We start from the raw sequence: 13,962 nt of genomic DNA on the forward strand, positions 1-13,962 counted from the left end.
GCAATATTATAATGCCCTAATCTATTTTCAAGAATGTTAATTGCTCAAACAGCAAGGGGTGTTTCTCCTAAGGACTAAGTTTCTCCTAGAACTAAGGAGAAATTTCCTGACAGAACAATTAATAAGTGGAACAACTTGCCTGCAGAAGTTGTGAATGCTCCAACACTGGAAATTTTTAAGAAGATGTTGGATAACCGTTTGTGTGAAGTGTAGGGTTTCCTGTCTGGGCAGAGGGTTGGACTAGAAGATCTCCAAGGACCCTTCCAACTCTGCTATTCTATTCTATTCTATTCTATTCTATTCTATTCTATTCTATTCTATTCTATTCTATTCTATTCTATTCTATTCTATTCCTATACTTGTTTTAATCCCAATAATTATGAAGTATCTGCAAATGTTAAACTGCAAATTTACACATGGTGAATACCCAAACATAATGGCACTCATACTTTAAAGAATGTTGCCTGGGGCTTGACATATAACACTATATACAGCAGATTAGCTGGTAGGTTGCATTGGAGTTGTGGCATTCATAGTTTTAAATCTATACCAAATTCCAGGCAAGGAATTTGTACTGTGGACAGCAGGGATTCCTCTGGTCTCAGCACAAGAAATTAAACTACCAAAGGAAATGGTCTTTTAGACATAAAACACAGCGGGTAGTTGGTTGTGACATGCAGTTACCCAGAATAAATGATAACCAATAAAGACATTCAAATTTTGGCTGCATTTGTTGTAAATCTAAGTTTTAAAGTCTTTATTAATGACACCTCAAAGACCCATAAGCTGCTTTGGATAAAATCTTTTCTCTGATCGATATAATATAGCAAAAGAGGATGTCATTAGATCAATTATTAGAGGAGTACATGGTGGCTGCATATAGATGAATAAAAGAACTATGGATGTTTCATAAAGGCTTAGTTTCACAACAGAAGTTAGCTAGAATTAGGGATGGAATATTTTCAAGAAACACTATTTGCCATTATCCCTTGTACTTTGAGGTTGTTTTATGCAATGCATTCCTTTATGTTAGTCTGCCACTCAGTGCTGCTCATATTCTTTTAATATCTGCTCAACAACACAAAAAAAAATACAACTCTGGGTCTGATGGGAGAGTCACGTCAGACTCTCACCTGAGGTGACCCTCCCATAACAAGACCTACTGACCACACAAAGCCTTTATAATCAGAACACCAACACTGACATTCCGCAAATTCTGCTGAAGATTTTACTTAGCCTGGTAGCAAAATGTTCAGAAACCAACCCACAAGTTCTGAAAACAAATCCCCACTCTCAAATATTACTGTACTTATGACTGCTGTAGAAAATATTGAAAGCTACTACCATGTTTCCCTGAAAATAAGACCCTATTCTTATATTTTTTTTGAACCCCGAAATAAGCGCTTGGCCTTATTTTCAAGGAGGTTTTATTATTTTGGGGCGCGTGGAGCAAGATGGAGCTCCTCTTGCAGTCTTACCTGATTTCCAGCTCTGCATTTAAATATTTTTGGGGAGGGCTTATTTTTTTTTGGGGGGGGGGGAGGCTTAGTTTAGCCCATGCACATTTTTTTTTGGGGGGGGGAGGCTTAGTTCAGCCCGATTGAGCTTATTATCAGAGGATGTCTTATTTTCAGGGAAACGTTATATATGTTTATATTTTCCAGTTGTATTTTCTTCTTGCACACTTAGTTTTTTCTGTTACTCTTATTGTACCTTTTTCTCTGTCGCAATTTATTGAAATAACGAAGTGAACAGTTTGATAAGCAAATCACACCCATTTATTACAGAGAACATGAGAAATAAAGAACTGGCATTACTTTCATATCCAAGAAAGTATATTATCTCCTACCTTTTGCTTACCTTCTCAGCTAAGAAGTGCTACAATGTTCCTTCCACCTTCCAAGGTCCCCTGCCTATTAGTGTGTATATGGTGAGGCTGCTTCCCTGGCTGAGGTTTAGACAAGCAGTTCTTGCTATTTAATTTCCTTTGTGGTGCACCTCTGTGCTTCCTTAAGCATCAACAGCAAACTCACTAGTCCGCCTTGACCTTAGCTTCATAGCCAACTACTTATGCCTCCCTTCCAGGTTAACAAGGCTACCAGGCTGCACCAATATGAGATTTTTGTGTGCTGCCTACCATCTCCCTCTCTGGCCCTTCTTTCTTTTTCTCTTAAAATTTAGCTAAGACAAAACAGAAATAGAGAACCAAACCAAATAAAGGGCACACTCGGCTCTAGAAAAAAAAGATACCTTCCCCATGGGATACAACAGAATTGAGAGGACAGGGAGGACAAAGTTGCCTGAAGGAGGAATAATAATAACCTTTATTGTCATTGTATATCATGTATATAACAATTGGTTTAGCCTCTACTGGTGGATTTCTGTAACAAAAATGCAATCTCCAAAGTGTTTATTTGCTTACTTATTTCATAAGTAACGTATCTTTTCTTTTATGTACACTGAGAGCATATACACCAAGACAAATTCCTTTTGTGTCCAATCACACTTGGCCAATAAAAAATTCTAATTCTAATTCTAATAAATAATCTACTGCAGTGGTGAAATCCAATTTTTTTTTACTACCGGTTCTGTGGGTATGGCTTGGTGGGTGTGGCAGGGAAAGGATACCGCAAAATCCCCATTCCCATCCTACTCTCGGGCCAGCTAGAGGCAGTATTTGCTGGTTCTACAAACTACTCAAAATTTCCGCTACGGGTTCTCCAAATTGCTCAAAATTTCTGCTACCGGTTCTCTAGAACCTGCTGGATTTCACCCCTGATCTACTGCCTGGATTCTGTCCTGGGGTTCTTACCTCCATCTCTTTCATTTCCAGAGCTCCATCAAGTTTTCCTCCCCCACTTTAACCCAGTGGTGAAATCCATTTTTTTTTACTATCGGTTCTGTGGGTGTAGCAGGGGATACTGCAAAATATCCATTCCCACCCCACTCGGGCCAGTCAGAGGCGGTATTTGCCGGTTCTACGAACTACTCAAAATTTCCACTACCGGTTCTCAGAACCTGCTGGATTTCACCCCTGCTTTAACCCCATGTCCCAGGAGAACATTCACATTTCCGAGAGTTTCTGGAAAAGAGACATCCCCAGGACATAGAAAGAGGAAAACACTTTTTATCCCAAGGTACCATTGAAATAAACCTTTGTTTATTTCAGCTCCCCTCTCCCCCCGGGTACCCATCATCCTCAACCTCTTCGCCCTTTTCACCATCGCGCCCCTTCTTCATCCCCCTAAGGCAGTGTTTCTCAACCTTGGAAGCTTGAAGATGGGTGGACTTCAACTCCCAGAATCCCCCAGCCAGCAGCGCTGGCTGGGGGATTCTGGGAGTTGAAGTCCACCCATCTTCAAGCTACCAAGGTTGAGAAACACTGCCCTAAGGGCAACCACTCCGCCGGCGCAGGCGTTCGAACGGTCTTCGACGTCACAACGGAACAGAGCGTGCGCAGAAGACTCTTGAAAGCATTACCTGCGGTACAGATAGCCAAGGCCTTCGCTTGCGCTGTGGGCGGGGAAGAGCGCGCTCATCCAGAGGAGGAAACAACGGTCGCCTGTAGACTTTTCCCACTCTAGGAAGGAGAACTCTACCTCTGGGAGGTCCAGCCTCTAGGAGGCCAGGACGGCGCGTGAAATTTTGGCGGGAAGGATTTTCAGTTGCTCTTGCTGAGGCGCAAAAGCCCTGAGGGAGCGGAGACTCCTCTTCTCTCCCACCTCCGGGAAACCGGGAAAGGGGCGGGGGAAGTGGGTGGGGGAGGGTCCGCCGTGACCGAAGGCGGCGGCCTTGGAGAGAATTTCCCCCGTAGGGGCTGCGCTGAACCGAATGGAGGCTCGGGGGTCTCCCCTTCAGGCGGGAAGCGGCGGCTGGAGCGGCCTCCCCGAGGGTCCCCGCAGCCCCGAGGCTGAGCGCTGGCGCTTCCGCAGCTGCGGCTCCCGGGAGGCCGAGGGGCCCCGGGCGCTTTGCAGCCGCCTGCACGGGCTGTGCCGGGAGTGGCTGCGGCCCGAGCGGAGCAGCAAAGCCGAGATGCTGGACCTGGTGGTGCTGGAGCAGCTGCTGGCCCTGCTGCCCCCGGAGCTGGCGGGCTGGCTGAGGGAGTGCGGGGCGGAGAGCTGCGCCCAGGCGGTGGCCCTGGCCGAAGGCTGCCTCCTCGGCCCCGCAGCCGCCCCGGAAAAGCTGGCAAAGGGGCGGCAGGTGAGGGAGTTTCATCCTGGGCGTCCCTTGGGGGTGGGGTTAATAAAACATCTAGCAGTGTCTATGAAATCACAAGACATAAAGAAAACATCGTGCAAGATTTTCTGAAGCTCCTAATACTTTTTTTCTCGATGCAAATGCTTATTTTTCCTTTTGGAATTAATTCCCTAGAATGAAAGAGACATTCAACCCCTTCTCCACCCTGCCCTTCTTTCCCTTAATGCATGAATGAACTGAATCATTTGTTCCATATCAGCTGACATTCTTCAGACTATTCATTCTCCTTTATGATATAGAAAATCTTATCATAAACCATCTTGATGTTCATTCCAAGGTCTGTCCCTGAATTACGTTGCAGGGTCTCCCTAAAGAGCTAAATATTATTAAATATAAAGAAAAAGACTCCTGCTGGAAGAGATAGAACAGGTATAAATACATCCACAAAGGAGGAAAGTCCAAAGCTATCAAGAGAAGGAGACAAGTAAAGAAACAACTGATCAGAAATGATAAGAGGAAATAAAGATAGGCAATAAAACATTTCACAGAAATGACAGATATTCACTCAAAAGTAGCTTTCAAATCAGAATCCCTGAGTTCTCACTTTGACTTAAGTTGGGGAATTGCAAAGGTAAGTCAAGCAAACTAACATGAGTACAGTCCTATAAGCGTGAATCATAAAACCAGGCTTCTCTTTCAGATGCAGGAGCTGTTCACAGGAGAGATCTCAGCAGAGCTCCAGGAAAGAGGAAATCGATGTAATCCTTTTCAAGGACTGCCTTTTAGGAGGTCCCAACTTGGGCCATTTCAGCAGGTAACTAGATTTCTTCTGACAGCAGCAGAGTTCAAGCTCCCTTCCTGAGCTCTTCTGCAGTATAGCCAAATGCTGAGTCTATGTATAATTGAACAGTGTCTCTCCCCCCCCCCCCAAGCCTTATTCATCAACTCAAGATCATTTTGGAGACCCAAATGAGACAACTTAGAGCCTGAGAGGCTTGTGTTAGGCAATGTATTTGTTCAATATTTTGTAATACTTCACAGAAGAGTGGAGAAACCAGTTAAAAAACCCCAGTGAATTAAAATTATTGTAATAGCATAACTGCTTCAGAAATATTGTATCTTAAGGACAGATTTCCCATGAAAAAGCCCTCAGGTCAACACTAAATGGCTGCATCAGTAAGACTGGTCTTCAAGTGCCTTTAGATTTCCAGGCCCTTTTGAAATAGGCCATGGAAGAAATTCCCAGTCGCTGTGTCCTGTTTTATAAAGAATGTAGAATTTCCTCCCCAAGTCAAGTGAGCCTCTGGATTCTAGTCCCCAAACCCCACTTGCTGAGTAATTCCAAATCAGCAGGAAGCAACCCAAAGGGTGTTGTTTTGCCATTCAGCAATTTGGATGCAATCATGTTTTATGAACTTCAGAACACCATCTATTAGGGCAAGGGAGACTGGCGGCTTCACGGTCACAAATCCCACAGTCACATGTGGACATCCAGAGGTACATTTGTCCTACAAGCAAATGCCTATTTGGTTTCTTGTAAAGGTCTGTTTTGTGTAATAAGAGGGAAAATGTCTTTTCTGGGACTGTCTCCTATACAGCATTCTCATTCTAGGGCTCTGATCCCTTTGAGGAGGTCACTGTGGACTTCACAGAAGAGGAGTGGGCACTGCTGGATTCTGGCCAGAGAGCCTTGTGTGCAGAAGTCACATTGGAGGCTTTTAGGAATATTATTGCCCTAGGTAAGTCCCCCCTTTTTCTGGGTTCCATTCATTAGGGAAGGTAGTTTTTTTCCAGTGGGGGGATAAACAAAAAAGATACTTGCAGTCAAGTTGCTTAAGGTGATACATCTTAAGCAGGGGTGAAATGTTCTGGGTTCGGACCGGATCAGTCGATCCGGTAGCAATGGTGGGTAGTGGTTCGGAGAACTGGTAGCAAAAATCCCTGAGCCCCCTGCCCATGCCCACCCAATCGCCTGGTCACCTGCTTGCCGCTGCCGCTTCTTTCAAAAAATGCTTTTAAAAGGTAAAAAAAAGGCTCAGACAATCCTCTGAGCCACGTGATCGTCTTTAACATTCTTTTAAAAGTAAAAAAAAAAAAAGATTGCGTGCCACAGCTGATCACTCCTCCCTCCCACTGTTCCACTTACCCCATGCCTCCTTTTGGCATGTACTGTGCGCAACTGTGTGCACACCTCACATGCGCGCACCCAGCATGCATGTGCACCCAGCAAACCAGTAATAAACCGGTTCAGATTTCACCACTGATCTTAAGGCCTTGTTAGAAAAGCTTACTGTAGTTTTGGGAAACACCTCAAATTGTCCAGTCAACAGCAAAGTCTTAATGTGGTTCCCAGCTGAAAAATCCTTTGGATATCATCAGAATTTCCTAGCCTACAATTTGCATCCAAGACCCCCAAGTTGAATTCATAGCTGATGCTATACCTGGAATACAGATGGAGTATGTTTTTCCGAGAAGACCCCTCCTTAATAGCTGGTTCTTTCACATAATTTTATTAAGGACTATCTTAAATAGATAAAACACATAGATCAATTTAATGCAAAATAAATAAGAAAGAAAAGAGAAAATATTTAGAAAATGCAGAAACACCCCCATACCTAAGTTTGTATGTATATGAAAGAAATTTCTCCATCTCCAACAAGTATGTTCAATATTAACAACTTATATATCAAAACTCAACCAAAACATCTTTTCATTCCATGTCACCAATATTCTATGAACTCATCTCTAAATCTTCAGATCTCCTTAATATTCAGCAAAGATCCAGTAAAAATTAACAAAAATACCTAATAACATAAATACTTAATAATATATTCCGCATTTGCACTTAGTCTCCTTTTGCTCATTCCTCTTTTAACAATTAAACTTTGCAAAAAAAGGGATTAAAAACTTACCAAATGTTACCAACTCCTATATAACTACTTCTTCCCAACTATCATTAAATCCCATAATTTTTTTCTATATTCTTTTCACTCCAAATTCTTATCATCCTTCAAGTCCACTTGCAATTTCTCTGAAATAGCTCCAATAAATATCTTACATTTCAATTTAAAACAGTATCAATCACTTGCATTTACAATTCCAGTGAAGCCCTATCAGTTATCTCCAGACAGATTTGTTAGTTTTAGTTATTAACTTCTGATTCTAGTAAAGAGATAAAAGGTTAAAAAAATTCAAAGGTCCATAAAGTAAACATTTGCTTTAAAGTAGCCTTCCTGTGCTCTAGTAATCAACTTCAAGATTTTGCTTTACAATTGATAAGTAAACAAGATAGATTTTCTAGTACAAGATGTTCTTTCTAATTAACATCATAGACTTTAAATCTTTTTCAAAAAGTATTTTAAAGCTTTCCAAAAACAACTATAAAATAATCTCTCGCCTGTATATTTCAACAGATTACAAAAAATAAAGCTTTAAGAAAGATGGGAAACCATGATGTTCTTTCTAAAACGAACTGAAGGGAATGCCACCCACCAACTGAAAAGGTGGCATTTACGGTTCAGCCTGATGGAATCTACAACCTTTAGCTGATTTATTTATTTTATTTTTATTTTTCAAAATTTATATGCTGCCCTTCTCCCGTAGGACTCGGGGCAGCTCACAAGATAAAAACAATACAACAATGCAATACTAAAATTAATCAATTTAAAAATCCCCAAACGATTAAAAAGTCTCGCAACAGATCAGGGAATTTGCTGAAAAAGCTATGTCTTCAGCTCGGCGCGGAAAGTGCGGAGGTCAGGGGCCATCTGGAGCCCGGTGGGTAACCCATTCCAGAGGGTTGGTGCGGCCACAGAGAATGCCCTCATCCTGGGGGTCGCCAGCCGACATCATCTGGCTGACAGCACTCAGAGGAAGGCAGCCCTATGTGAGCGCACTGGTCGGTGGGAGGCCAGTAGGAGGTGGTCCTGCAAGTACCCCAGGCCCATGCCATGAAGAGCTTTATAGGTGAGTACCAGCACCTTGAAGCGGATCCGAAGAGCCACCGGCAGCCAGTGCAGCTCGCACAGGAGAGGTGTTACACGGGAGTAATGGGAAGCTCCCGTAACTACCCACGCGGCCACATTCTGGACTAGCTGGAGCCTCCGGGTGCACCCCAAGGGCAGCCCCATGTAGAGGGCATTGCAGTAATCCAACCGAGAAATAATGAGAGCATGAGTGACTGTACGGAGGTATATATACAGATAACAAGTGTCTGCAGGAATTGACAAGTTTTGCTGTCAGCTTACAAAAATTGGCAGTATAAAGTACAATGGGCAATCTCCAGTTCAATCTTTCTTCAAGAAAAAATTTTGGCAGTCCAAGCCTGACATCCACCTGCCGGTTTTGGCGAAATCCCCTACAGCAAAATGAGGGTGTTGGTTTTCCTCACCTCAGTTATCTTGCCCTCTCCTCACAGTTTTAAATTCCTATAGAAATTTCTATTTGCTTCTTTCCAAGCAGGTGATACAATGGAGAAGGAGAAGCAGGAGTGGTTAATGTCGCTGCCAACAGCAAACTATGAAGGAGAAGTGACATTTGACCATCAAGCAAATCCAAAAAGACAAGAGAGAAGCCACTCAGAAGGTGGACTTGAAAAGTCCTCCACATCTCATCATTTCTTTTCTCTTACTTTACCTAAGAACCTTTATAGCAAACACAAACCACAAAGTATTGTAAACTTGGGGGAGGATTCCAGTTTGAGTAGAGAAACTAAAATATGCACAAAATGTGGAAAAAGCTTTGGTAGTAATGCTAGCCTTAATGGCCATCAAAGGATCCACATAACTGAGAAACCATATAGTTGCGAGGAATGTGGAAAGGGCTTTGCTTTAATAGGAAAACTTAATTCTCATAAAAGGATGCACACAGAAGAGAAACTATATAAATGCACAGAGTGTGGAAAGAGCTTCTGTAGCAATGCTAGCCTTAATGGCCATCAAAGGATCCACATAACTGAGAAATCATATAGCTGTGTGGAATGTGGAAAGGACTTTGCTTTAATAGGAAAACTTAATGCTCATGAAAGGATTCACACAGGAGAGAAACCATATAAATGCACAGAGTGTGGAAAGAGCTTCCATTTCAGGCCTAGTCTTACCCGTCATGAGAGGATCCACAGAAGGGAGAAAAAATATAGGTGCAACAAGTGTGGAAAGAGATTCTTTGAGAACAGAGCCCTTACCATCCATCAAAGGATCCACACAGGGGAGAGACCGTATAAATGCCTGGAGTGTGGAAAGAGGTTTTTTGACAACAAAGTTCTTACTCGTCATCAAAGGATCCACACAGGGGATAAACCCTATCAGTGCCTGGTGTGTGGAAAGAGCTTTAGTCAGATAGGACATCTCAATTCTCACAAAAGAGTCCACACAGGGGAGAGGCCCTACAATTGTATGCAGTGTGCAAAGAGCTTCCGTTCCAAAAGTTCTCTTAATCGCCATGAGAGGATCCACACAGGGGAGAAAAAGTATAGCTGCAGAATTTGTGCAAGGAGATTCTTTGAGAAAAGAACCCTTGCTATCCATCAAAGGATCCACACAGGGGAGAGACCATATCAATGCCCAGAGTGTGGAAAGAGCTTTATTGAGAAAGGAAAACTTAATTTTCATATAAAAGTTCACACAGGGGAGCTGTATAACTGCATTGAGTATGAAAAGCAGAAAGAAAATCTTACTCATGAAAGAATCCACAAAGGAGAGAAACCATATAAATGCACAGAATGTGGAAAGAGCTTCTTTAGCAAGACTGGTCTTAATGGCCATCAAAGGGTCCACATAGCTGAGAAGCCATATAGTTGTATGGAATGTGGAAAAGACTTTGCTTTAATGGGAAAACTTAATTCTCATGAAAGGATTCACACAGGGGAGAAACCATATAAATGCACAATATGTGGAAAAAGCTTCCATTTTAGGGGTAGTCTTAATCGTCATGACAGGATCCACAGAGGAGAGAAAAAACTTAGTTGCCAGGAATGTGGAAAGAGATACTTTGAGAAGGCAGCCCTTACTATCCATCAAAGGATCCACACAGGGGAGAGACCATATCAATGCCCAGAGTGTGGAAAGAGCTTTTTTGACAACAAAGTTCTTACTCGTCACCAAAGGATCCACACAGGGGAGAGACCATATCAATGCCCAGAGTGTGGAAAGAGCTTTACTCAGAAAGCACATCTTAATTCCCATAAAATAACTCACACAGGGGAGAGGCCCTATACATGCACAGAATGTGGAAAGAACTTCAGTTTCAAAAGTTCTCTTAATCGCCATGAGAGGATCCACACAGGAGAAAAAGCATACCCGAAGGGAGTGTGGAAAGAGATTGAGAACAGAGCCCTTACTATCCATCAAAGGATCCACATGGCATAAACTGGCATAAATGCCTGGAGTGTGGAAATAGGTTTAGTCAGAAAGGCCAACTTATTTCTCATAAAAGAATCCATGTTATGGAGAGACCATATACAGCTAGTCCTCAACTTACAACTGTTCATTTAATGACCATTCAAAGTTACAATGAAAAAATGAAATAAAAGGGACACACTTATGACCATTGCAAAATTTCCATGATCATATGATCAAAATTCAGATGCATGGCAACTGTTTCATATTTATGACTGTTGTTGTGTCCCAAGGTCATGTGTTCACCTTTTGCAACCTTCTGACAAAGTCAATGGGGAAGCCAGATTCAGTTAACCACCAGCTTACTAACTTGCTAACTCTATTGATTCACTTAACGGTGGCAAGAAAGGTAAAATGGGGCAAAACTCACTTAACAAATATCTCATTTAACAGATTTTGGACTCCATTGTCATAAGTCGAGTATCTTCATTTATGATTCTTGTGGCATCCAGGGTCATGTGATTTCCATTTGGAAATTTACAACAAGCACAGTCAATGTGGGAAGGCAGTTTCACTTAACAACCATACTTGAGAACTGCAGTGATTTGATGAACGATTGTGGCATAAAAGGTTGCAAACTGCATAACGAGTGACTTAATTGCCTTACTTAGTAATGGAAATGGGCTCAATTGTGGGTATAGGTTGAGAACTACCTGTACTACTATCCTTCACTTTGAAATATCAAAAAAACCTGATTTCATTAATTGATCTTCTTGGTGGAGGGTGGTATTTGTATCCCATGAGCAAATTAGGTTCCTCCTGAAATCTGAAGCCTTTAAAACTCAGTGTTTAGCCACTTATAAACCACAGCTTCTAGCTACTCTAAATGTGATTTTGAACCATAATAAGGAATGATCTTTTTTCTGTGCTCTGTATGGATTGGTGAGTAAATCACATTATAACATTTGATTTCATTATGGAGGAATGTTCCAATGCTCCACTCTATTTTCTGATTGCTGAAAAATGCAAGTGGTGTTTCCTCTAAACTTCTTTTAATCCAGAGAATTACAAAGTAATTGGAGATGTTAAAATGCAAACCTGCATTGGGCAAATAGCCAAACAGGACTGGCACACTCATATTTTAAAGAATGTTGCCTGGACCTTGACATATAACACTGTATGCAGCAGTTTAGCTAATAAGAGTATATTGGATTGGTGGCATTCATAGTTTTAAATCTTTCCAAACTCCTGATAAGGAATTGTTACTATTTCTTAGCTGCAGGCAACAGAGATTCATTTGGCCTCAGCTCTAGAAATGAAATAACCTAATCCAATGGTTTTATTGATATAACTAAAAAACAAGGAGGACAGGGTTTTTTTTGGCATGCAGTTACATAGAGTAAAGTTTAACAATAAATACATCCAAATTTTGGCTGCATTTGTTGTAAATCTAAGTTTTAAAGTCTTTGTTAATGATACCCCAAAGAGCCATAAGCTGCTTTGGATGAAATTTCAAAGTTATAGTGAAAAAATGAAATGAAAAATGTGATTTAGATCAATTTTCATGCTTAATGACCATTGCAACATCCCCATGATCACGTGATCAAAATTCAGGCACTTGGCAACTGGCATGTATTTATGATGGTTGCAGCATCCAGGGTCATGTGATCTCCATTTGTAAACTTCCACCAACCAGTTAATGGCAAAGGCAGATTCACTGAACAACCATACATATGGTTGTTAACTGAACAACCATACATATGGTTGTTAACTGAACAACCATACTTGAGAACCATAGTGATTTGGTGAATGATTGTTGCATAAAAGGTTCCAAACTGGGGCATCAATTAGTTGTCTTACTTAGCAACAGAAATTTGGGCTCAATTGTGGATGTCAGTTGAAAACTATCTGTCCTTCCCTTTGAAATACCAAGAGTTGACTCCATTAACTGATTTTGTTGGGGGGGGGGGTATTTATTCCTTATGAGTAATTTTTCTTTCTTTCCTGAAATCTCACTAATAAAGCAGAACTTCTAGCTACTCCAAATGTGATTTTGAACCAGGATAGAATGGATGTCTTTTTTCTGTGCTGTATATATATTGATTGGTGAGTAAAACACATTATTGCATTTGATTTTGTTACTATGCAGGAATATTCCTATGTTCCAGTCTATTTCTGAGGCTATTAATTGCCCAAATATATAAGTAGTGTTTCTGCTGCACTTGTTTTAATTCAGAGAATTATGAAGTATTTGGAGATGTTAAGGTGCAGACTTGCACAAGGCAAATAGCCAAACAACAGCAGTCATACTGTAACGAATGTTGTCTGGGCCTTGATATATAGTTAGTCCTTGACCAGAATTGAGCCCAAAATTTCTGTTGCTAAATGAGAAATTTGTTAATTGAGTTTTGCTCCATTTTATGACTTCCTACCAAATTTATTAAGCAAATCACTGCAACTGTTAAATTAGTAGCACCATTGTTAAGTGAATCTGGCTTCCCCATTGACTTGGCTTGTCAGAAAGTTGCATGATTCCAATATGCCACAATAGTCATATCTATGAAAATTGGTCATAGTCATTTTTTGCTGCTGTTTTAACTTCACATGATCACTAAGTGAACTGTTTTTAAGTCAAGGACTACCTGTATAACACTGTATGCAGCAGATTAGCTCATAGGTTGTAGTGGACATGTGACATTCATACTTTGAAATCTTTACTAAAGTCCTGATAAGCAATTCTTACTATTTCTTGGCTGCAGGCAACAGAGATTCATCTGGTCTCTGCACAAGAAATTAAATTACCAAATTGAATTGTCTTTTAGATGTTATTATAAAACATGGTAGCCTGCCACTCAATGCTGCTCCTATTCTTTAAAACCTCCACAGCAGACACAACATATAACTACTTACAACTGCTGTGGAAAATATTTGAAGCTACTATATCTTTATATCTTTTTTCCTGTTCTATTTTCTTCCGGCACTTTTAGTTTTGTCTGTTGTTATTTTTTCTTTTTGTTTTCTCTATCCCAATTTATTAACATAACTAGAATTGGGCAGTTTTGGTAAGCAGATTGCACCATTTACTATTCAGAACATGGGAAATGAAGAACTGGCGTTGCTTTCATGCCCAAGAAGTTGTATTATCTCCCATCTTTTGTTTACCTTCTCAGCTAAAAAGCTTCAGCGTTCTATTATAATCCTTCCACCTACAATGTTCCCCTGCCTATTAGTGGGTTTATGGTGAGGATGCTTCCCTGGTTGAGGATTGGTTAGACAAGCAGTTTTTGCTCTTTTCTTTCCTTTGTGGTGCATCTCTTTGCTTCCTCGCTAAGGGTCAACACACAGTGAACTCAAGCACCCTATCATGACCATCATAATTTATGCCTCCCTTCCGGGAGGTTATCAAGGCTACCAGATTGCAATAATATGA

At 41.1% G+C, this 13,962-nt stretch overlaps 1 pseudogene; it reads left to right on the forward strand.

Moving 5' to 3' along the window:
- Positions 1-3,831: 3,831 nt before the first annotated feature.
- The window catches only part of LOC139311822 (zinc finger protein 721-like), a 33,488-nt pseudogene continuing 23,357 nt past the window's right edge, over positions 3,832-13,962 (forward strand).

Source organism: Pituophis catenifer, unplaced genomic scaffold (assembly GCF_029215685.1).
Source record: "Pituophis catenifer annectens isolate HBS135680 unplaced genomic scaffold, rPitCat1.0.hap2 SCAF_2, whole genome shotgun sequence".
NCBI classification, from domain to species: Eukaryota; Metazoa; Chordata; class Lepidosauria; order Squamata; family Colubridae; genus Pituophis; species Pituophis catenifer.